At 47.8% G+C, this 23960-nt stretch overlaps 1 protein-coding gene and 1 pseudogene across 2 annotated transcripts in view; one reads left to right on the top strand and one right to left on the bottom strand.

Moving 5' to 3' along the window:
- The window catches only part of LMX1A (LIM homeobox transcription factor 1 alpha), a gene marked incomplete at both ends in the record, with an annotated part of 149564 nt that overhangs the window by 66310 nt on the left and 59294 nt on the right, over positions 1–23960 (bottom strand). The gene's annotated exons all lie outside the window — the stretch shown is intronic.
- On the top strand, positions 7999–8457 carry LOC308612237 (small ribosomal subunit protein uS10-like; annotated as a pseudogene). The gene has a single exon. The product of its transcript is annotated as a small ribosomal subunit protein uS10-like (transcript).

Here is a 23960-nt window from a genome sequence, read left to right as displayed (position 1 = left end):
CCGGCCTTTAAGGGTCAGCTCAAGCCTCAAACGCCGCTCCTTGCCCATTCGGCACTCTCTGTAGCTCATGTAGGTACACTGAAAACAAGAGCTACAGAAACTCACGGAAGACTCAGGAAACTTCCAGTTGGGGACAATCAAGGCAGTATTCTCCAAAGAAATGATGACTTAAACGAGAACCTTAAATAATACGTAGAAAATATGAACGGCCTGTTACAGTGTCATACATGCCAAATGGAGACTCTAGAGTGAGTTAGGATGCAGAGACAAAAAACCCAAGGTGAGGTAAGCAGGTAAAAAAGTAGACTAGCTTGATTGCTACCTGCTTGGCACAGAGGAGTATCAAGAGATACAATAGGAAATGTGTGTTTCCTGCAAGATGTGAGGCCGTCTTGAGCCAGAGAGATAGGGCCTTGAATGCTAAGCAGAGTCTGACCTCTATTTCATAGGAAATGGGAGTCCACACGTTTTTGAGCAGAGACAAACAGCACTGTAGAAGGAACTCTGTCAGGCCAGCATGCAGGATAGATGCAAAAGAATCCTGGGGAGGTGCGGACCACTGCCATCTCATACCCCACACACTTCTGTTTCCCAGGAGTGACTTCTCCCCTTCCTGCAGTTTCGAGCCCAGTGACCCTTGCCTTTTCTGCCAGTGGAGGAGCACCACAGCAGACACCATTGGTTGCCTTCCCAGTCGCCACTTCTACCTCACTAAGGGAACCCCAATGTTGATGGGCAGCAATGTAACCCATTCCAGGGATAAGTCACAAGTGATCTTAGCCAGGCAGACCAATCTCTCCCCGTTTGCCGGTGACTAACCTGGAGGGCGGGGTGGGTATGTGGCCAAAGTGATATAAGGGGAAGTCTGCTGGGGACTTCAAAGAAAGATTTTCCTCTCAGAAGCAAACAACGAAGAAAGCTCTAGTCCCGGCCCTTTCCTTCTCACTCTGGGCCCTATCTTATGAGGATGTGAAGCCACCTTACAGGCACTGGGTGACAAGCAGGACAATGAAGTCAACACACGGAGGATAGAGGGTAGGAATTTGGAGAGAGGTTGGATCCAAACTGTGGATGACACGGTTGAACTGCCAAACCAACACAGAAATGCATCCCTCCCAGTTTCTGCTTAAGTAAAAATCACTCTCCCGTTGGTATAAACCTACGATTATTCATTTTCATGTTACTTGCAGCCCAATACCTACTAAGTCATAGAGTTCACCTGGGATTTGGTCCCAGAGCTGACCTATGTTTTCTATTGCATGCTGATCAAAGCCTGTGGATCTTGCAGGATGGCCCAACAGCAGAAGGCACAGTGTTCCAAGAGCACAGGAACCGGATAGTGGCCAAAACTGAGAAGCAAGGGTCACTAAGACCAGCGGCTGCTGACCCCATCAAAAAAAGGAAGAGAACCACACTTTACCCTGCTGCTGGGCAGGTAGAAACACCTGGAAGGAAGAGGAGGCACCAAGCCAGAGGGAGGGCTCAGGGCCCCAGCTGACCCATCGATGACCACTCAGTTCACCAAGTGACTCCGTGCTGTAAATCGAGTGGAAAGATTCCGCCCACCAGCTCGGCCCGGGGCGTGACAAGCTGGGTGCATTCCCTGCCAGACCCTCACTGCCTATCATGCTTTACGGATGCAAAAACAAATTCCACCATATGTTAAAGTTAATTGCAAACATTTGCTGCTGAAGAGGACTCCATTTTTCAAGAGCCCTGGGAGATCTGGTTACACCGGTGGCTAAAGCGTCAACCAGCCTCATTCACTCATCAGAAGCAGCAGGGCCAACGTGAGGGTGGCAACCAAACTGTGGAAAGGACCTTCACCCACTCCTCCCTCCCCTGCCATCCAGCCTGTCTCCACCTCCGCTGGGCTCAAACAAGTGCATACCCCAGGCCCAAGAGTGTGCAACAGCCCTCACCTCCATCAGCACAGATGGAAAACCACTGTGGGGGAGTTGGAAGGACAGGGGCTGCGTGGGTGGGGAGAGGTGATGGCAGGAAGGGGCGGAAGGATGAGGATGGCCTGGGAAGCGAGCTGGCTGTGTTCCACTGTTCGGTGAGTGGTGAAATAAGAGGCACAGAGAAACGCAGAAGCCCCCAGGAGGCCCAGAGCAGTCAGGCTAGTTTGTTAGGGGCCCGCCTGGACATATGAGCGATAGTTATTGATGGTGTGGTTTAGGAAGAGGCTAGTGAGGGTGAGCCTAGGGCTGACAAGGCCCTCAGCTGTGAATGCAGCCCTGGGGAAGTCCCCAGAGTGACGGCTGTGAAGAAGGCAGGACTTCCGTGAACATTCTTCTATGGCCCACAGAGAGGTATTTATAAGCACATCCCTGGCAGCATGGGGAGAGGAAATAGAGGACTTTCTACAGCTCAGCCTATGCACTGCACCCACATTCCCATCTGTCCTGGGAGGAGCACTTCGTGGTTTGGATTTGCACCAGCCCAGCTGGAGACACAAGGTGGGAGGAGCCACAGCACTAACTGCTCTGGCACAGGTACGAGCACCCCTGAGGGTGTGTGAGGAGGATTCTGTGCACTAGCCATCTAGGCAAGTCCAAATGTGCTGTGTCCAGCTGATGGAGACCTCTTTCTGAGCAAGCTCTTGGAGGAGGGATGTGTAAAGCCATCACCACCCCTGAGTGACCTGTCATGCCTAGGGACTCATTCCCCCACCCTGTACAAAGGATGAGTAGCATGTGTGGTCTAATGAAGGGAGCCTGCTTGACAGCTTCATAGGAACCCAATACCACCCAGAAGCCCCCCCTAACAGCAAGTCCTGAGATACTCTGTGTCCATACAAAGACCATTCATCCAGCAGATACAAATGTGCAATCGAGGGCTTCCGTGGTGGTGCAGTGGTTGAGAGTCTGCCTGCCAATGCAGGGGACACGGGTTCAAGCCCTGGTCTGGGAAGATCCCACATGCCGCGAAGCAACTGGGCCCGTGAGCCACAATTACTGAGCCTGCGCGTCTGGAGCCTGCGCTCCGCAACAAGAGAGGCCGCGACAGTGAGAGGCCCGCGCACTGCGATGAACAGTGGCCCCCGCTTGCCACAAGTAGAGAAAGCCCTCACACAGAAACGAAGACCCAACACAGCCATAAATAAATAAAAAAATAAATAATTTTTTTTTTTTAAAAAAAGGAAATTTGTTATCTCATTTTTAAAAAAAAAAAAGTGCAATCGACTCAAAGGGGAGAAATTTTTCAAGAAAGGCAGGTCAACCCATCAGGGATCCTTTGGAGCCTGTCCACCGAGGCAAATCTCACCTTCCCATCTGGGCTCCTATACAATGAGCACCTACTTGCCTAATTCTGCTATCTTGTCTCTCCTGATATGAATGTTGCCCCCACCAAACACATTGCATCTTATTACATACATTACCTTATTTGTAATAAATATGCATTTATTAAGCACCCACTGTATTGAGTCACTCCATGTGATGAGTATCACAAAAACATAGATTGTTCCTTACACAGGGAAGTCTAACATCTAGTTGGTGGTTCAGAGCACAAGCATGAGAAAAGCTAAGTGATGATACAAGAGTTAAATAAGATGAGGGTGCAAAAAGACATTCAATAGATTGCTGACCACAAATCTGGCACCTCTGGGAGAACACACAGGATCACAGAGCGATGCCACAAGGTAGCACCACGTGAAGACAAGAAACAAAAAGCACTAGCAACTTACGCTCGCTGAAGCTTTACATGCCCAAGACACTCCTCAAGGCGCTAGATGAAGTCATTTATTCCTCATTGCCACCCTGAGTCAGACACCGTGATCATACCCATCTTACAGACTAAGCAACTGGGCACAGAGAGGTTAAGTGAGCGTAATCTCATCCTAGCCTGACGGTGATGTATCTGCCCTGAGTCCCCTGAGTCCTGGGCAGCGCGCACCTGCCTAGTTTCCTGGAATGACTTTTTCTCTCTTCTCTACTTTTCAGGTCCAATTGTGGCCTCCCCTGGCCATCCTCCATTCCCATCCTCAGGACCTCTACACACGTATGTATTTACACTCTCATCTTCATGGTCTAAGAACACTTTACGCATCTACTTTGGTCTATGTCACTGAATTTATAACTATCAACTTATATCTGTCTTCCTCACTACACTGTGTCCCTAGAGGAACAATATTCCTTTTTTTTTTTTAAATCCCCAGTACATAGCATAGTACCTAGCCATGTACAGTACAGTAGGTACTTAACTGTTTGTCAGATTGAATTAAAATGAACTGAATTGAACTAACATGGGATTTTGGTTTTGGGGCAGAGAAGTCAGGGTTGATTGCTGATTCTCTCCAAGAACTGAGACATGACTACGCTACCCTTAGCTAATCCACCTACCCAGAGCTGGACTCCAGGGGTGAGTATTTACTGCAGAAATCAGAAGTGGCAGCGGGACTGATGGATGGCCACCACCCTCATAAAGAGCTGTGGGACGCAGTCTCCAGCCACAGCCTCAGGGCTGCTAAGTCCCTTGAAACTTTATGGCATTGTTGCCATGGCGGTCACGGACGTAACGTGCCATGGAGGCAAAAAACTGAAACTCCCCTAGAGGTGAAACACTGGTGGGAACCCATTCACGGGCAAGAGTGCGTTACTTAACCTCTCTGAGCCTCAGTTTCCCTATCTGTAGCGTAGAGATGATAACCTGCCTCATAAGGTTGTTGGCAGGATTTAATACAACAATAGAGAGAGAGCACACTGGCTGAAGCATAGTAGGCCTTCAATAATTGATAGCAATTCCCATTTCCTTACCTGTTTTTAGGAGGTCTAGTATCCTGTCACCTTACCAGAGTGAAGTGTTTGGGGTCTTAGTTCAGTTTTTAATTTAATCACACTAGACCAGGGTTTGTAGTAACCCTGGGGTTAATGGTGGAAGGAACCCTATGGTTTCCAATCAGTGAGCCTCCGCATTGATCAAACACAGCCAGACTGACATCTGAAACTGCCACTGAAGAGCTACAGGACTCAAGTCTTCCCAATCTCAGTCCCAGGCTGGGCCTCTACCAGGCAAGTAATTTGCTTCTAGGTGCCCACAGTCACCTGTTTGACTTGGTTGGTTAATACACTAAGGGAAGTTATTCATTAGCAAGTGTGAATAACAGTCCCACCCCCCAACAAGCAGCAGTCTGGGCTCTGCTAGAGAGCCCAATGCAACTGCCCATTAGCATTTGTGAGCAATACCCCAGGAAAAAATGCCAAAGGATGTCACACTAAACCTGACGGGGGTGACAGCAATCTCCTCACTTACAGGTGACTTCTAACCACATCACAATACCTTCCTTCACATATACCCCTGCTAGGGCCCCTCCTCTGCACTCAGTATCACGCCCTGAGACTGCATTTTCTGATTCTCCTCACCAAACTTCAACTCCCCGGTCACAGTCTGTCCTGGAAAACCCTCTCTGCCTTTTCCTGCCCTTCAAGAGGTCTTTAATGCTAAGACAAGTCCCTCTTTTTCTGATAACAAGAGCCTGCCGACATTTTAAAATCAGAACCTTGCTGATGAAGAGCTCTTGAAACATAAAAAGATTCCAGCCAGACTGCGCTGCCCAAGAGGCAGCCGCCCTCCACTCTCCCCCATGCAGTCTTTGGCAAAGCCCGGCCCCAGCATGCAGCCGTGGGTCCCAGGAAGAATCAGCACATGCACCTTGATGGGTAACTTAAAGAGGATGGATGGCCAGTGGTCCCACAACCATATGCTCGAACCCAGGGTGAACACAGGATTCAAAACTGGAGGTTATAACCACTCTCTCCTGATTTCGGCTGCTAAAATCACCTCGGACAGTGTTATTCTACATTTGTCATGAAAAGCAAAAAGATTTTTAAAGTGTGACTGATGACAGGCTTCCATGGTTGAAATAAATTCCTCAGCTCTTAAGAGAGTGGTTGGTAAAAAGCATTTACTCATGACTGAAGACGGAGGATGATATTAGTAAGATATCGCACGTGAGCACACTTTACAAAGGACGTGGGAACTCCATACACATCATTTGGTGTCGTGAGCGTTCTTGTTGGTAACTCCAACTGACCTCAGGAGAAACGGGGCACTGAGCAGTAGAGAGATATAGAAAGGTAGAGGTAAGGGCCTCCACTGAGCCCAAGATTTCGGAACTAAAATCTTTAATCAGCCAAATTCAAGGCATGCCACAACTGTGTTCATGATTCCTAGCAATGTATGGTGAGGGTACGAATGAGCTGCAAGTAAGGTGCAATTGTGGAACAGCTCTGGGACCTATATTCGACTGTTTGAGACAGGAATGAGGAGTGCCAGGGAAGGGACCTGCATGGCTCATTGGTAAGAGCTGCAAGTCAAGTCGGGGTGGAGTGGCCAGTTTGCTGGGGCTGCTGGAATCCCGAAGGCCGGGCAGGGCTGAGTGGCAAGACGCTGGCGACAGGAGGAGGTGGGGGTCAGAAACGCTCTGTGGGTGGCACGTCCACTCAATGAAGTTGTCTTGGCATCTGCCCATCCCTCCACTCTCCGCCAGGGCTCACAACCAGGAGTGCCAGCTTCATTCGAGAGGGCATCTCTGCCAAATCTTCCGCCCAGGAAGGGGCATTCCAGGGCTGTGGCAGCGTCTGGGAGACTGTTCAGGGGCCGCAAACAGGGTAACCAGACCTGGAATAACGTCACTCATTGGGTCTTCTTCATCTCACACTCCCTCTCACCGCGGGCAAGTGTATGTTCGGATCAGAGACGGATCTAACATGGGTTGTCACTGCTCCACGTGAATCCTTCAAAGCACCCGGCTGCCAGGAACACCCAAGTCCTCCTTTGCTCCATCAGCCCTCTTTGGGCTTCAGATTCCTGGAATCTGCCTCCCTCCGTCCACCGTGGCCACAGGCAGGTCTCATCCTTCTGCTGGGTGCACCCTACCTCCACCCTCCACGGCACCCCACAGCACCTAAAATGCTTCCTGCTAGAATGGCAGAGAAAGAATGGGATCTGTTGTCCTTCAGGGCAAGAATCCAGCTTCTTCTGATTGGTTGGGTGACATAAGTGAAGAAATAACTAGGATTCTTAGTCAGGGGTCTATGATTGGGCATCAGGAGGTCTATGAACCCCCCAGAAATTGTATGGTTTTGTGTGTAGGTGCTTAATGTGAATTTCTGGGAATAACTACCATACCTAATGTCGGTTACCATGCACGAGTTGCTATTCTAAAGGCTTAACCCATAGCAGCTAATTTAGTCCTTACACAGGAGATACAGATTGCTTTTATCCTCCATTTAAAGATGGGGAAACAGTAGTACCAAGAGGCTAAATAACTTGCTGAGGTCACAGAACCAACCAGCGGTGGAGCCAGGATTCAAACCAGGGGCTCTAGTTGCAGAGCCCCCACTCACGAAACCACCTTGCCTTACTGTCCCAGTTTACATCACATTCTCAGAGAGGTCCATAACCTCACCACATTTAACTGTCTTGGAGGCACCTAGCTATCAACATCTAGCATGTGGCTGTGCCCTATTCGTTTTTGTATGCCGAGACTCTAGCACTGCACCTGGAACCCAGGAGACACTCAGCAGCCCCTCTATGAAAGAATGAAAAGTGACGATAATCCAGGCTCTCCTTCAGTAGGTTTCTCCTGCCTTTCAGAGCAACCTTTCTCACATCCCCTCACTTCTTCCCGGCACCTCCATCACGCCAAGCTCTTCATCAAACACAGGAATTTCCCTGCCACAGGTGTTCTCTCTCTGCCCGCTTGCTGCATCCCCTCTCTTGCTGTCCTCCCTCTTCACCTGCAGTCTCTCCAAACCTCACTGGTTCCATACGCCCCGGAGCTGGCCCATACCACCTGATTCTGGACTACCTCCTGGTTTGACTGGCAGTTGGATGGGAGGTGGCAAGACCAGATAAAATTCAGTACACAGGCTCTTTAAGGAAGATGCGGTCGCCACTGCAGCAGAGCCTCGGGCCACCAGCTCCTGTCCCTGCCTCACCGCTGTTCACCCCCACTGAGGAACAAGTCGGCCAGGAAGCCACGCCGCAGCCATGGCTTTTAAAGATGCCAGAAAGACTTCCGTGGAGCCAGAGGTGGCATGGCGATTCACCAGATTAGAATCACCTTCACCAGCCGCAACGTGAAGTCTTTGGAGAAGGTATGTGTTGACCTGATCAGAGGTGCGAAGGAAAAGAATCCCAAAGTGAAAGGACCGGTTCGGATGCCTACCAAGACTCTGAGAATAACTACAAGGAAAACTCCTGGTGGTGAAGGTTCTAAGACTTGGGATCGTTTCCAGATGAGGATCCACAGGCGACTCACTGACCTGCACAGGCCTCCTGAGATTGTCAAGCAGATCGCTTCCATCAGTATTGAGCCAGGAGTTGAGGTTGAAGTCACCCTTGCAGATGCTTAAATCAACATTTTTAATAAATTGATAATCAGTTGTTTAAAAAAAAAGTCAGTACACAGGCCCTCAGTGGGGAGCACAGCATTAAAAAGCCTTCACCCAGAGAAAACTCACCTGCAGGCCAAGAGGAAGGCATCAGAGTGTTAAAGAGGACCCAGTGCCGAGGGTCCTGAAGGTGAGGCATGAGTCTTTTTATCTGAGGCCCACGGGGAACCTCAGCCCCGAGAGCACCAGGCAGGAGACAAAGGAGGCAGCCTCCTCTCTGTTTGTGAGGGCCTCTTCTGGAATTTGGGCTTGAGGAGCTTGGAAGTTAAATGTCCACCACCAGCTGTACATCCTGTGGGCATTCAGTACGTTTTCCTGTGTCAGTGAGTTCCAGGCCAGAACTAGGAGCCTTTCCACTGTGGGTCGCAAACTCACCAGACTTGTCCAGTCGTGGCTGAACTCGGTTCTTCCCTGACGGGAACTCCACGGTCTGTGAAAAATAAACGGGTGTGGACTTCATCCAGTGAGCAGAGGTCTTGTCCCTGGAAAGTAGCACTGCAGTCAGCAAGCACTGGCCTGAGTCTGCTTCTTGTTCCAGCGGAGACTTGGAAGAAAAGCCAGAGGGCCTATCTCAGTGCCCTCTTCTTTTTTTTTTTTTTTTTTTTTTTTTTTTGCAGTACGCGGGCCTCTCACCATTGTGGCCTCTCCCGTTGCGGAGGAGCACAGGCTCCGGACGCTCAGGCCCAGCGGCCATGGCTCACGGGCCCAGCCGCTCCACGGCATGCGGGATCCTCTCGGACCGGGGCACGAACCCATGTCCCCTGCATCAGCAGGCGGACTCTCAACCACTGCGCCACCAGGGAAGCCCACACCCTCTTCTTAATATCAGTCACAGAGAAGTATTTCCAGGACTGGAGGGCATCTCTCCTGCAGCCTCTTGCACCGCAGGGAAACTGGAGAGAAGATCTCAGAGAGAAGATACATGAACTCCACCTGCAATGCTGCCCTCCCTTGAGGGGAACGGGATGCTGATGTTTGACTCATCTATTCTCTCAGTGCAAGAAACTCAGCTGCTTTATGCCTCAGTTTGCCCTTTAGTTAAATGGGGTCCATGCTGCGTATCCAGAACCACATCAGTCAAATGAGTGTATCTAACACCCTCCAGAAGCGGCAGAGGGCAAACTTATCCTCTGATTAGCATCTCTATAATAATAAAAATAATTTGTAGTATTAGTTCTGACAAACGACCACAGTTTGGGCCTATGCAGCAGTGTCTCTCCACATCAATAAACATATCAACTGCCCCAAAGACTCTCAAGTGGAGATTTAGGGGGAGGGCTCGAGTGAGCCGTTTACATGACCCCTTTCCATCTCGCGGTCCCCCTCTCCCTGGGGCAGGCAAGTGCTCGTTTTACTGCCTGGCAACCAGACTGGGACTAAGCTTGCTAAAATATGAGTGTTTTTTTGGCTGGAGTACCAGAGCGCCTGCAGCCCTACGGAGAGAGAAAAATTGAACACACCAGGCCGTGGCTCCAGAAAGGGGAAGAATTAGACTTCACACCGAGCAGGCTGAACCATGGCATTCTTTAGATAATGCTTAACAAACCCCCAAACAAAGGCAGCCAACTTAGCTGCATGTTCGTAAAATGTATTCTCAGCAGATTCGGGCTTATTGAAGCACTGAGTTGCTTTGCAGCCAGGGTCCCCATCCTAAGCTTCCCGTTTTTCCGTGCTGTTCCCCTTGTCTAAATTCCTACAGATTCTGCCAATCAGAATTCCTCACTTCAGGCTCAGGAGGGCTTAGCAACCAAGGTAAATGGTGGTGCTTTTAAATTTGATCCCAACCCTGAAGAACAACTGCCCCCCACCCCAAAGCCCCCTGCTCTGACGAGCCATCTTCTGAGGCCGGTCCTCAGCGGTTTGCAGGCTGACCGCTTAGAGATGAAGGGTGTGGAGTTCTCGGATTCACCTCCACGTCTCACCATTCCACCTCAAACGACACCTCTTACATTTATTCAATGCTGTCGTAGACTTTCTATGACCAGGATCGTGAAAGTTCAAACTTGAAGTTCTTTTTATTTTTGGAAATGCCACTGTCAATGTTATTTTTAAAGCCATGGCTATCATTAGTATTACTAGCATTTGTGTACCCAAGTAGAAAGCCAGCTTGATAAACTAGTAGGCATGTTTTTGTGGTCCAGTCCGTTTTTTGCTGCAGAATGTATAAGGCTAGGTAGAAAGGGCAAAAGGTATGGAAGCAGGCTTATAGATCTCAGATCAAACATAAACGTCATTGAACTCCACTGTTACTTAGTACAGCTTTCACTCCTTCCTCCCCCTCCCCCCTCCATGTTATCCCATTTATCCTGTACCCAAATACCCCAGGATTCGTGTATTAGTTGGACCCTTTTGTAACAGTTGGTGGAGAACAGGAATTTAAGGTCCGGAGACTAGATTGGGGCCCTTACATATGGACTCTGAAAATTTCATGAGAGCAATACTTTTCCTGTAGGAGAAAGCACCTCTTCACTCCAAGATATGGAGAACTGGCCCTGGTGGCTAGAGTCGCACCAGCATCCCCTGCTAACTCTGGGACCTCACACGGGATTCTTTGTTAGGGGCCTTCTCCATAAACTCAGAATAACAATTCCTACTCTCACTGAACTTCCAGGGCTCTCTCAGGGGTGAATGGGATAAGGAGTAGAAAATATTTTCATTGCCTCTGAGAAAGATGTGTTGACTGAAAAAAAATGCACAACCTAAAATTTAAATTATGTTTTATTCAGAAAACTTGCTGAGGACTTACACCCGGGAGGCAGTCTCTCAGATAGCTCTGAGGGACCGCTCTGAAGAGGTAAGGGAGGGGCCAGGATATATAGGAGTTTTTGCAACAAAAATCAGGTAGTCGGAAAATCAAAAGATTACTATTAATTAAAGAGAAAACAGACATCTCAAGTTAATGAATTTAGCGTTTTCCTATGTATGGGAAGATGCAAAAGTCTGGGCTTATTAAAATCACTCCTTTGATATGCACCTTAACTATCTAGGGCCAGCATCCTGCTTTTCCCTCCATCCTGAATCCCCTCACGGTGCATAGCTGGGGGCAGCTACAGTGGCTAATGGTTTGATGGCTGCAACATCCTTTGTTTACTGATATAGCAGGTGACATTTTTTATCCACAAATGCAAGATATTAAACTTCCTAAAATATTTCCAAGACTCTAGTTCTTGAAGATTCTTGCATGTGGCTTCCCTGAACCCTCATCTCCACTGAAAAGTTGCAGCTGAGAAACTACACCCAACCCCAAAGCACAGACCAGAACCTCCAACCAGTTTGTGAGCTGAAGTCTGCTTGGACCGGTGACCTAAATGTTCACCGATTCAGGTCTGCAGATTTAAGAGGTGACCACAGCAAACATGGAAGCCAGGAAACATGTCAAACACAGAGCTTAACAACAGAGTCCAGCTCCATCCCCAGGAGACAGAAGAGACTCTAGGATTGCTGGAGGTGAGGACAAGGGAACTTTCAGGGTGGCTCCACACAGAGCAGAAAGCAGGCTTTATGGATGATGGCTGCAACTGTGCATTTTTGCATTTATGTGTATACAGTGATTGTCTGTTACAGAACGCCCACTCAGGCACATGGACCCACAAGTAATAATACCACACACATATGTGTGTAAATGTGTATGTGTGTGTGTGAAACCACAATGCATTGTCCTCTGAAAATGAAGCTATATTGCCCAGAATACCACCTAACCAATAGTGTATGTTCAGTAAGTTACCTGTTGACTGATAAATGATTCTACAGACTTTTAAACTATCCACATAATTTAAGGGTCTTCCCCTAAGAGATCGCAATGGGTTTTCACTGATAAATCAACCTCTCACTCAGGCCATGGTGATCAATAGCCCACAGTTGTGAAACCGCTGAGTGGGGTTCCGGCAGTGGATAAAAGGAAGCTCATAACGTGTTCTACCCCCAGCCCCCTACCTTGACACTCCTGCTTCTTGCTGGAGACTAAACCCTGGGTCTTGGGCCTCTGCTTCCTCTCCCTCCACACACTCTACCCAATTCATCCATCCATCCCCATGGTTTTCAATACCATCTACAGGCTGATGAATCCCAAAGCCCTATCTCTGACACTTTTCCAAACTCCAAACTTATATCCAATTGCTATTTGACATCTCCACTTGGATGTAAAACACACATCTCGAACTCTTTGCCCCTGTCTACTCCCCAAATTGTCCACGTGGCCGTTAGTGGGGTCTCCACCCACCTAGGAGTCACTTTATCATCCACACCCTACCATCTAAGTCAACCAGTCCCATGAGGCCTCTGAATCATGTCCAGAGCTCTTCCCTTTCTCACTGTCTCCACCAGTACCTGCACTTCTTGCCCTCCTAAACTCTGCCACAGGGCAGTCAGAGGGTCTTTATGAAAATGTAAATCAGAGCTCACTCCCCTGTGTAAAGCCCTCCAGGGATTTCCCATTGGATTTGGAATAAAATCCAAAATCCCTACTCTGATTTACTAAACTTCCAGTCTGATCCTTGACACCAACTCCAACCCCATATCATGCCACTCTCCCCTCCTTCACTCAGATCCAGCCTCACTGCCTTCTTTCTGGGCTCAAATAGGTCAAGCTTGTTCCCAACACAGGGCTTTTTCACTGGCCCTATTTTCTGCCTGGAACAACCAGCACCACTGCCACCTCTGCCTCCCCCTCCCCCTCCCTCCCCCTCCCTCCCCCTCCCCTTTCCTCCCCCTCCTCCTCCTCCTCTCCCTCCCCTCCTCCCACCTCCTCCCCTTTCCTCCTCCTCCCCCTCCCCCTCCTCTTCCTCCCCTCCTCCTCCTCCCTTCCCCTTTCCTCCTCCTCCCCCTCCTCTTCCTCCCCCCTCCTCCTCCCCCTCCCCTTTCCTCCTCCTCCCCCTCCTCCTCCTCCCCCTCCCCTTTCCTCCTCCTCCCCCTCCTCCTCCTCCCCCTCCCCTTTCCTCCTCCTCCCCCTCCTCCTCCTCCCCCTCCCCTTTCCTCCTCCTCCCCCTCCCCCTCCCCTCCCTCTTTACCCTCCCCCCCCTTTCCTCCTCCTCCATTACATGGACGGCTCCCTCTGGCATTCAGATCTCAGCCCCAGTAGGCCCCCTGATCACCCACCCTAAAGTACCCATCTGGTCACTATACATCACCTTACATAGCACTGTTTTTCTTATTTGCATCTTTATTCCTAGTTTGTCTCCTCCAGCTCTAATGTAACTCAATGAACAGAGATATCACATCTGAGTGGCCAGAACAGAGCCCAGGATGTAGCAGGTTCTCAGAACATTTTCAAATGTATGGCTCTTCTAACCAATAAAATACACACAAACACACATTCATGGTCACAGACATTTAGATAGAATTTTCTCATTATTCTCATTGTCCAAAAGATATTACACACCACAAGCCTATGCTTACTTTATGTCTAATATCCTTTTGTTGCCAGGAGGTAGAAGAAAGAAATTGCTGAATAATTATTGCCTCAATTGGCAGGAAGTAAGGAAAAGACCAAATTCGCTCCCCCTCACCCCAACCTCCGTCATGACAAACTATCTCTATGGTCCATCTGAACACCAGTATTTAAGGAACAGTTTTCAGATCGAAAGACCTAAGTTTGAATCAGGGGTTCAGCCACTCACTACACAGGGGATGCCAAACACCCGTCCCCCTCTCTGGCCTTTGTTTTTTCTCATCTGGTGGATGAACATACTACCAGCCCTACCCACCTGAAAGGGTTGTAATGAGGAACAATGAAATCACTTTGCACACTGTAAAGTATAAGCTATAAATGTAGGGATTATTGGCATTATTGAGATAAATGGAATTTTCAGTGACTGCAAAGATCTACCTGATTATTGATTTCATTTGATACCATCGATCACCTTGGCTCAGGGTGTGTGTGTGTATTTTGGGTCAGGATGGGAGCGAAAGAAGGGCTGCTAACCATGAATTTTAAAGAACGCATCCCAACAACAAACACGGAAGCTTCATTCTGGGAGTCAAAGCTAATATTAAGAGCCAGGAGCCGGCAGGCGGAGGAGGTCAGAGTTAATTACAGCCGGCGGCATTTTACATGGTGCCTACCCAGGCCCCCTCCACTGGGAACACCACATTCTAAATCCGAGCTGGCTGATATTAGCGAGCACTGATTAGAATATGCCCACAGGGCCTCTTAAACTTTCCTCCTCTTTTAAAGCATTTGATTTCAGCAAGATTTATGGGCACCTCTGCTGAGCGCAAGCAGGTTTGCCAGAGCACGCAAGTCCTTCCCTTTATAAAGCCTTGGCCGCACAGTGCCCGCCTGGGCACCCGGGTGGGAAGAAAGGCAGGCTCCATCTGGGTGATCTTCCTTCCCGCAGAGAAGAGCGTGTAGGGACCTGGCAGAAAGTGTTCAGATTTCTGACCGGCCTGCAATGGCCCCCAGCACCACAAGCTACCGAAGCGGGTAAACACCCATGGCCTTCAGGAGAACCAGAGGGTCTCAGTCTCTCCATCTGTGAAATGGGTTGACAGGAAAAATGGAAATTGACCTTGCCAAGCCCTGACAGGTAAGAAGGGCTTGATGTTTGGAAGAATGTCCTTTAAACCTTAGCCACACACCCAGAGTACTCTTCTTAAAAAGAATAAATGTATTTCTCAGATTTAAATGTTCACGTGCAATGCGCAGCAGGATCTCCAGCCAGGATGCAGGGATCCAATGAGGAAAATGAAAGAATTCTCATCTCCACTTCACGGTTATGGCCCATCCCACACCTGGAAGGAAATCCTCAGGGAGAGAAAGTTGTGCAAGAACTCTGTTCCCTACTTACTACCTAAGCTGAGTGAGTCTGGACCTGTGGGATGAGGTCCCTCTGTAAAATGAGATGTGGATGAGATAGCAGGTCACATTCCTTCCAGTCTAAACACTATCACTCTATAATTCTTCTTGTCCCTTCCCATGACACCCACAAAACCAGGGACCATTCTAAAAAGAAATAAGGGACAGCTCCGAGAGGCCTCAGGCCTTTCCTGGTCAAGAGTTGCTCTGTGTCTCAGGGCTGCCAGGGAGGATAGACTTCTTGCCCAGAAGACAAGAGAAGGCTGAAATCTCCAAGGTGAATGCATGCATATGGGCTTTCCCATGAAGGATTAGTAAGGAGCCCGTGAGGAACAGCTGTTCACCATCTCCAACGAGGACCAAATGAAAGGGAACGGGCTCCGCCTGACGGGCTGGGCTTAGGCTGCAAGTAGGGAAGTGTTTCTAGCCAGGACGGTTGTTAAACACAGCAACGGGTTACTAACAGAAGCACTGTAAGCTTCTTTTTCAAACTCCTCCTCTGGCCTGATGGGCCCTTGTATGTCTGAGGTGGCTCAGTTGTCTGGAGTGAAACTGGGAGGAAGGGCAGGGGCTATGCGATGTCCCACCTTTGCCAGCCATGTGATGCCGCTTTCACGAGTCTGTCAGAGTGTGACTAGCTAATTAGAGAAATGGCAGCCCCTCTCCTTGGCCAGTTAAAAAAAAAAAAAACAGGACTTATCCAGACTCAAAGGCTCAGTCCAAGAGGAGGCAGGACCCCTGAGCAATCGCTGTGCAGGGGGAGGTGAGGTTGGCGGCAGGGCTGTTGTCTCAAGTCCAGGGGGTTGAGTTGACCCCTCCAGTCACCACTTTCACTACTTCTGTGACAAATTACCTAAAACCCCCAAACCTTAATATCCTCATCTATAAAATTAGGTTCAATAATTCCCACCCTGGAAGGTTCTTGTATTAGATGAGTTAACTTATGTAAAGCACCCGTTACGTGGACACTCAGTAAATATGTGTGTCCTTCTTTTCCTCCTGGCAGGCTCTGGATCTGTGCAGAAAGTGCCCTGATGGACCTCAGAGGTCACACCAGGAAGACAGGAGCTAGGGAAGAGCCAGAGTGGGTCGACCTGCCAGTTCCTTTGACTCATTTCGTGAAGGACCCTCAACAGGTCTAAATTACCCCAACGCTGTGTACTTGGGCAATGAAAGCACACAGCTTCAAAAACCAGAATCTGAGGATTCCACACTCGGCTTTGCCTTGATCAAGTTCCCTTGACTTCTCTGTGCCTCAGTTTCCCTTGATTCAGTAAAGATGGAACAAGAGTATCTAGGGTGGAGGGGAGAGTACCCACCATGTACCAGGCACTAAACTTAGCACTTTCCATACTTTCCTTTAATCCTCAAGAATCCTGCAGGGTTATTACTGTAGAGTCATTTTACAGGTAAGGAGACTGAGGTTTACAAAAGCACATTGCCAGAGACCACACAGATCACGTGTGGCACCAGGATTCAACTGCAGCCTCTCCAGCTCTGAAGACAACCCCTTTTGCATTTTTAACTACCTCTAAGAGGTGTTCTGAGCATTTGCAAGATTGTGTCTACAAAGAATATTTGATGCTGGAAGGGAACCAGCAATTCTTAAGTACTGAAGATTCCAAGGTGTATCTACCTTAAATCCTCCATCTCTCTGCCCCCTCCTATCACCCAACTAGGTTAAAATCCAGGAGATACATACAATGGGAATTAATAGTAAGACTAGGTTAATAGGAAAAATAAAAGAATGTCCCATTGTATTTGTCTTGATAATAGGAAGCACAGAAACTTTAAAAATGCAAACTACTAATTGTCTAAATGACCTCCTACTCCCTGCCTAGGCAGCTGCCTCAGGTAGCGTGGGCCAGGCTGCCTCCATAAAATCCATCTGATTCAGCCCAATTCATCAGACCCTAAAGACTATTCTGGTGGCAGAATATGATCAGTGACTTGAGAATTCCTCTTCACATACAAGGAAATTCATTTCTCCCTGGGGCCTGAAGCACTGAAGTCCTTCTCACTCCACACAGTAGGTAAATTGGCGTATGGACTACCCCTCTCCTAAAGAGAGAAGCCCAAATTCAGAAACTAATTTGCCAAAAATGAGGCAGTGACAAGATTTAGTTGGAACTGGGCCCTCAGTGAGTTACGTCTGTTAACTCTTTTGTTCCTTTGTGTTCTAGAGCTCTGGTAGACTCCAGTTATTTGTCCGGGAAGAGTGAAGCTGGGTCTTCCCACCCAGGTCTCCCATCCCAAAATTCTAGACGCTAATAGTATTGTTTCCTTCACCTCCCAGGCAACACCTCCTACACGGGCCACACCTGCCACCTGAGTCTTGAAAATACAAGAGTCTTGTTGAGGAATACTCTATTCCCAATAAATCTATAGAAGTCAATTAGGGGAAAGTTATCCATGTTCTTGGTTTTACTAAACAACAGCAAACAAGTAACAATAACAACAAACCAATTGACCACTAAATTCCTCTAAAAACTCTTTTATTTCAAATATCTGATGTAGAGCCAATTTCCCAAGAATGCCACTGTTGTGTAAATCGAGGTACGCCTGTCCTGAGAATGAACTCCCAGCCAGGGTCCCTTGTTTGGTTATATAGCCATAGAGCCAGACTGAGTTATTCATTAACTTCCTGTATGAAAACCGAATAATAAAACTGAAGTGTGTTGAACAAATAGAGATGAGGGGGGTTAAATCACCTCCAAGTCACTAGGCTTAAAACCGCTGTCATTTCCCCTGGAACAAATACGCTCTAGCACCACATTATTAAATGGAGATAACAATATTTATGCCCATCCCAGGTTGGGGCCTGGGTGGACAGCTCTCCCGGGCTGGGCCAACACAGAGGAAGAATTGACAGGCACTGGGGGAATGGGTAGGTGGTCCCCACCCCCTGAGTCCCCTTCCAGTCCTGTGATTCCAAAATATGCTCAGAGGTGAGGGGCAGAAACGTGTCTTGTTATGAGCAGTGCCTGTCGTGTGTTAGAGCCAGAAACATTTCTGTGACTAGCCGTGGGAGTCAAAGCCTTCGCCCCTTTGTAACAACCACTTAGCTCTTATTTCTCCCCAGGGATTTATGTGTGAGCGAACAGCAGGCAGCTGCCACCGGGAACTACAAGGCAATGGGACGCCTGCAGGAGGAAAGGCCCTCCTGGGCTGCTCCTGCAAGCAGCCAAGATGCGGTTAGATTCCATCTCTGGTGGGATCCCATGTCTCCTAGGTTACAGCTGAGGACTGTGTTTTCCTTTATTACAACACAAAATGTGTGTTCTCCAGGGACTGTTCAAACATCTGTACGAGGTACACCGTGCCTGCGTGTGTGTGTGTGTGTGCGCGCGCGCGTGCTCACACACGCTCAGACAGCAGCGGCAGTCATGACCCAGCTCTTCAAATAAACCTCTCCAGATATTTAAAATTCATGGGGCCTCAGTGCTGGCCCAGCAGTCAGTCTGCTACAGATGTGCAGTGGTGCAGTCTCACAACTCTAATTAAAATAGAGGAAGTGATCTCTTCCTCAAATTTCCTTTAGCTTTAACTCCATAAAAATCACTAGGTAATATCTGATTGGCAGAGTGAATCATAGGAGCTGGCAGCTGGGCCAAGTGGACAGAGCAAACAGGCTTCTGGCCCCCTGCAGGGGGTGTCTTTCAAAACACCCACACCAGAGACTCTGGCCTCCTTGCCCTGTGCCTTCATCTAATCTTTTGTGGTTACATTTATGAAGTTATGATTATGTGTCCATCTGGAGTTAGGGGAGGGGTACTGTTGATACACCTTAAAAACCGGACCCAAAGTCCCTAAAAAGTGTGGTCGACCACTTTTCTCTGATCATTGATGGAAAACGAGAGCCAGCAGCCCTGATATTTATACAAACAAAATGGCACTGCGGATCGAGTTGTCCCCAGATGGGATCCTAGGGCTGATGAGCACGCTAACACATATTTGGGGCCATTGGGCACCCAAGCCTGGCCAAAGAGTCAGATTCAGAGTGCCCCAGGAACTGATGTGGGATGAATTGGAAATGCCTTCTGAAGAAATGTCACTAAGTTTCCCTAGCCTCAAAGCTCACCGACCTTTTCTCCCATCACACATTTTAAGTGATTCAATATACAAAAGTGTTCCTGTTTCCAATGTCCAGAATCTCAGGACCAACAATCCATGCATATGTCATTAGGTGCACACAATCATAAATTACTGCTTGGGCTGGTGACGTGCCACACGGTACAAGCAGCGCTGGGTGTGGGTCAGAGGTCTGAGTCTGGGTGGAGGACCAGCCACTCTGCATCATCTAACTTCTCCTTGGCCTCATAATTCATCTGGAAAAAGAGGACAGCACCCACCCTGCCTGCCTCAGAGGGCCGCGGTGGAGGTTAAATTTTATAGGAGTACTTTGCAGACTCAGAGCCTCCCTTAATAGTCATCGTGAGGATCAGCCAGATTCTATGACGAGCCTGGTCTCAGCCGTTTCAACCCTAGCTATCGATTAGAATTACTTGAGGAACTTTTAAAAAATAACAAAGCATAGGCCCCATGGCCAGGGATTCAAATTTAACTGTGCTAATGAGCAACTGGGGGTGAAAACCACCAGGCTGGAGGAATGGAAACTGAAGCAAGTGACAGATCTGGGTCTCCCTTGCAGTAAACATGTACAGTACTTGGACCAGATACATCAAGCCCCCAGTTTATGTATCAGTTAAATGGGCATCCTAATACCTGCATCTAGATTCATTTCATTGATGTTTACTGAATACTTACTATACTCATTTCCTATGGCCACTGTGACAAATTAGCACAAACTTGATGACTTAAAACAGCAGAAATTTATTCTCGCATAGTTCTGGAGGCCAGAAGTATGAAATCTGTTTCACTAGGCTGAAATGAAGGTATCAGCAGAGCCACACTGCCTCCAGAGACTCAAGGGAAAAAGCTTCTTCTAGCTCTGGTGGTTGCTGACATTCCTTGGCTTATGGCTGCATTACTCCAATCTCTGCCTCTGTCTTCACATCGTGTGTGTGTGTGTGTGTGTGTGTGTGTGTAATCTCCTTCCGTCTCCTTTTTTTAAAATTAATTAATTTATTTTATTTTTGGCTGTGTTGGGTCTTCGTTGCTACACGTGGGCTTTCTCTAGTTGCGGCGCGCGGGGACTACTCTTCGTTGTGGTGTGCGGGCTTCTCATTGCGGTGGCTTCTCTTGCGGAGCACAGGCTCTAGGTGCGTGGGCTTTAGTAGTTGTGGCAAGCTGGCTCAGTAGTTGTGGCTCACGGGCTCTAGAACGCAGGCTCAGTAGTTGTGGCACACGGGCTTGGCTGCTCTGCAGCATGTGGGATCTCCCCGGTCCAGGGCTCGAACTCATGTCTCTTGCACTGGCAGGTGGATTCTTAACCACTGCGCCACCAGGGAAGCCCTCTCTCTGTCTCTTATGAGGACACTTGTGATGGCATTTAGGGTCCCTCTGGATAATCCAGGATAATCTCCTCATCTCAGATCCTTATCTTAAATCACATCTGCAAAGACCCTTTTTCCATATAAGATCACACTGGCGGGTTGCAAGGTTTAGGACCTGATGTGCTTGTGGGGACATCTTCAGACCACTACACCTACTATGGGTCAGACATTGTGCTAGGTGCTGAGAACACAGCAGACAACAAGAGCCTCTCAAGGAGTGTTAAGGATTACAGACTCTCAGACTTAAGAGACGTTAGAGCAGAGGTTCTCAAAGTGTGGTCCCCAGCCCATCAGCATCACCTGGGAACTTGTTAGAAAACTAAATTCTTGCCCTTTCCTCTCTTCTGAATGAGAAACTCAGGGGTGAAGCCCAGCAATCCATGTTTTATCAAGCCTGTTTTAACAAGGTGATTCTGATGCATGGTAATGCCTGAGAACCACTGGACTAAAGGTTATGGAGTTCCTTTATTCTAGCCTTCTTTTTCCAATATCTCTGCTAAATTTATAACCAGCTTCTGCTTAAATACCACCACTTTAACTGCATCTCATGGGAAGATTTCCAGGGCTCCTGCTGACAGACGCTGTATGGCTGGATGGAGGCTGGTTGCACTGAGGTTTTTGACTTCTACAGTAGAGGGTTGGAGGCTGGCAAAGGGCACTCTTACCCAGATCAGATGATGACCAGGACTCCTTGTTTACCTTACCTTTTGTGATAGAAACAGCTAGCAAAATTTATAAAAATCTACAACAATTAAGAAAGTGTGGCATTAGCACAGAGTTGGAAAAATAGAAAAATGAACAAAAAAGTCTCAAAAATAGACCAATGTAGACATAGGAACATTATATGTGATAGAAAGAGCAATGCAATTCAGTGAGGAAAGACTAGATGGACTAAATATTCAGATATAAATTCCAGATGAATTAAAGACATACGTAATAAATGTGAAAAAGGAAAATGTTTTTAAAAGAAACCATTATTTAAAATACACAAATTGAGCTTCCCTGGTGGCGCAGTGGTTGAGAGTCCGCCTGCCGATGCAGGGGACACAGGTTTGTGCCCCGGTCTGGGAAGATCCCACATGCCGCGGAGCAGCTGGCCCCGTGAGCCATGGCCGCTGAGCCTGCATGTCCGGAGCCTGTGCTCTGCAACGGGAGAGGCCGCAACAGTGAGAGGCCCGCGTACCGCAAAAAAAAATTAAAAAATAAAATACACAAATTCAGTGCAGCATGGCATTCCCTGCGGTACTGCAGTAAGCAGGATTCCACAAGAGATTGGTTAAGAATCTGCCTGCCAATGCAGGGGACACGGGTTCGAGCCCTGGTCTGGGAAGATCCCACATGCCGTGGAGCGGCTAGGCCCGTGAGCCACAACTACTGAGCCTGTGCGTCTGCAGCAACGGGAGAGGCCGCGACAGTGAGAGGTCCACGCACGGTGATGAAGAATGGCCCCCACTCGCCGCAAATGGAGGAAGCCCTCACCCAGAAATGAAGACCCAACACAGCCAAAAATAAATAAATAAATAAAATAATGTTATATAAAGTAAAAAAACAACAAAAAACACAAATTCATTATGGATCAAATAAACTCTTAGAAAACTAAAAAAAACCCACCATTTTATATAACTGCCCGTTCCATTGCTCACAGTTAAAATGGTTAGAAATGGTTTAAAGTTACTAATATAAGATCTAAGAATTTTATTATCGTTACCCTACACACTCCAGACGTTGCTAATACTCTCCATTTTAGCAATAACTCCAATTTGCACAGCCCCATGCTTGAGTAGCCCAGCAGCCAGCTAATGCTGAATGCCAACTTCTGGTCTACAGCACGGTCCTAGGCACTGACGGAGATATAATGCACAGGTGGTGGCTTTAAAGATGTGACCATCAGAATGGAGAAACCGATCAAAGGTATGTGAAACACTGATGTAAAGTAGTAGCAGATCTCTGTCCCTAGCTTAGAGGTGAAGAGGAGGGTTCAGGGCCTGGGCTTGCCTCTTTCCATGTATGTGATGTACCAGCTGACTGAGTCTGGGCCCATCACTCATTTAGAAAATGAGGCAAGTGAACTGGACAATATCTAATCATCTATGACTTTTAGTGTGGCCAAGTGTGCTTCTCTTATTATTATTAAAAATAATGATGATGCTTAATCCTGAATGCTTACTTGTGGCAAGTACTGTTTTAAACATTTTGGTCCTCATTTCAACCCCACAAGGTCAGTTCTGTCATCATCTCCATTTTATACATGAGAAACAGGCTAGAGAGGAGAAATAACTTTCCTGATATCACACAGCTAGTAAGTGGTGGAACTGGGATTTGAACCTGTACTCCCAACCACTCTTCTGTACGGCTGCTCACAGCTGACTAAGATGGGCAGGGATGCCTTGCAAAGGCAGTCACACTTCCTTTTGGCTTTGAAAGACAACCAACATAAACCAACTATAAAAAGCAGGATTTGGCATCATGTTTCTGCAGGATTCTGGGGATTTTCTTTTCTTTTTTCTCTTTTTTTAAATAGATCTTTATTGGAGTATAATTGCTTCACAATACTGTGTTAGTTTCTGTTGTACACCAAAGTGAATCAGCCATATGCATACATATGTCCCTATATCCCCTACCTCTTGAGCCTCCCTCCCACCCTCCCTATCCCACCACTCTAGGTCATTGCAAAGCACCAAGCTGATCTCCTTGTGCTACGCTGCTGCTTCCCACTAGCTAATTATTTTACATTCGGTAGTGTATACATGTCAATGCTACTCTCTCTTTGCCCCAGCTTCCCCATCCCACCCCATGTCCTCAAGTCCATTCTCCATATCTGTATCTTTATTCCTGCCCTGCAGCTAGGTTCATCGGTACCTTTTTTTTTTTTTTTTAAGATTCCATATATATGCGTTAGCATACAGTAGTTGTTTTTCTCTTTCTGACTTACTTCACTCTGTATGACAGACTCTAGGTCCATCCACCTCACTACAAATAACTCAATTTTGTTTCTTTTTATGGCTGAGTAATATTCCATTGTATATATGTGCCACATCTTCTTTATCCATTCATCTGTCAATGGACGTATAGGTTGGTTCCATGTCCTGTCTATTGTAAACAGTGCTGCAATGAACACTGTGGAGTGAATCAAAATGAGCACAGCTACCGGGAACATCTCTCTCACAGCAGCTCTAAATCATAGTTGCCCATTCTGGAAACATTGTTTTCATATTGACATATATACACGACCATGTGTAAAACAGATAGCTAGTGGGAACCTGCTGTATAGCACAGGGAGCTCAGCTCGGTGCTCTGTGATGACCTAGA

Source organism: Mesoplodon bidens (genome assembly GCF_964165515.1).
Source record: "Mesoplodon bidens genome assembly, chromosome: 2".
Taxonomy (NCBI): domain Eukaryota; kingdom Metazoa; phylum Chordata; class Mammalia; order Artiodactyla; family Ziphiidae; genus Mesoplodon; species Mesoplodon bidens.
Note: the sequence above shows the minus strand (reverse complement) of the source record. Positions and strands in the feature narration are given on the sequence as shown.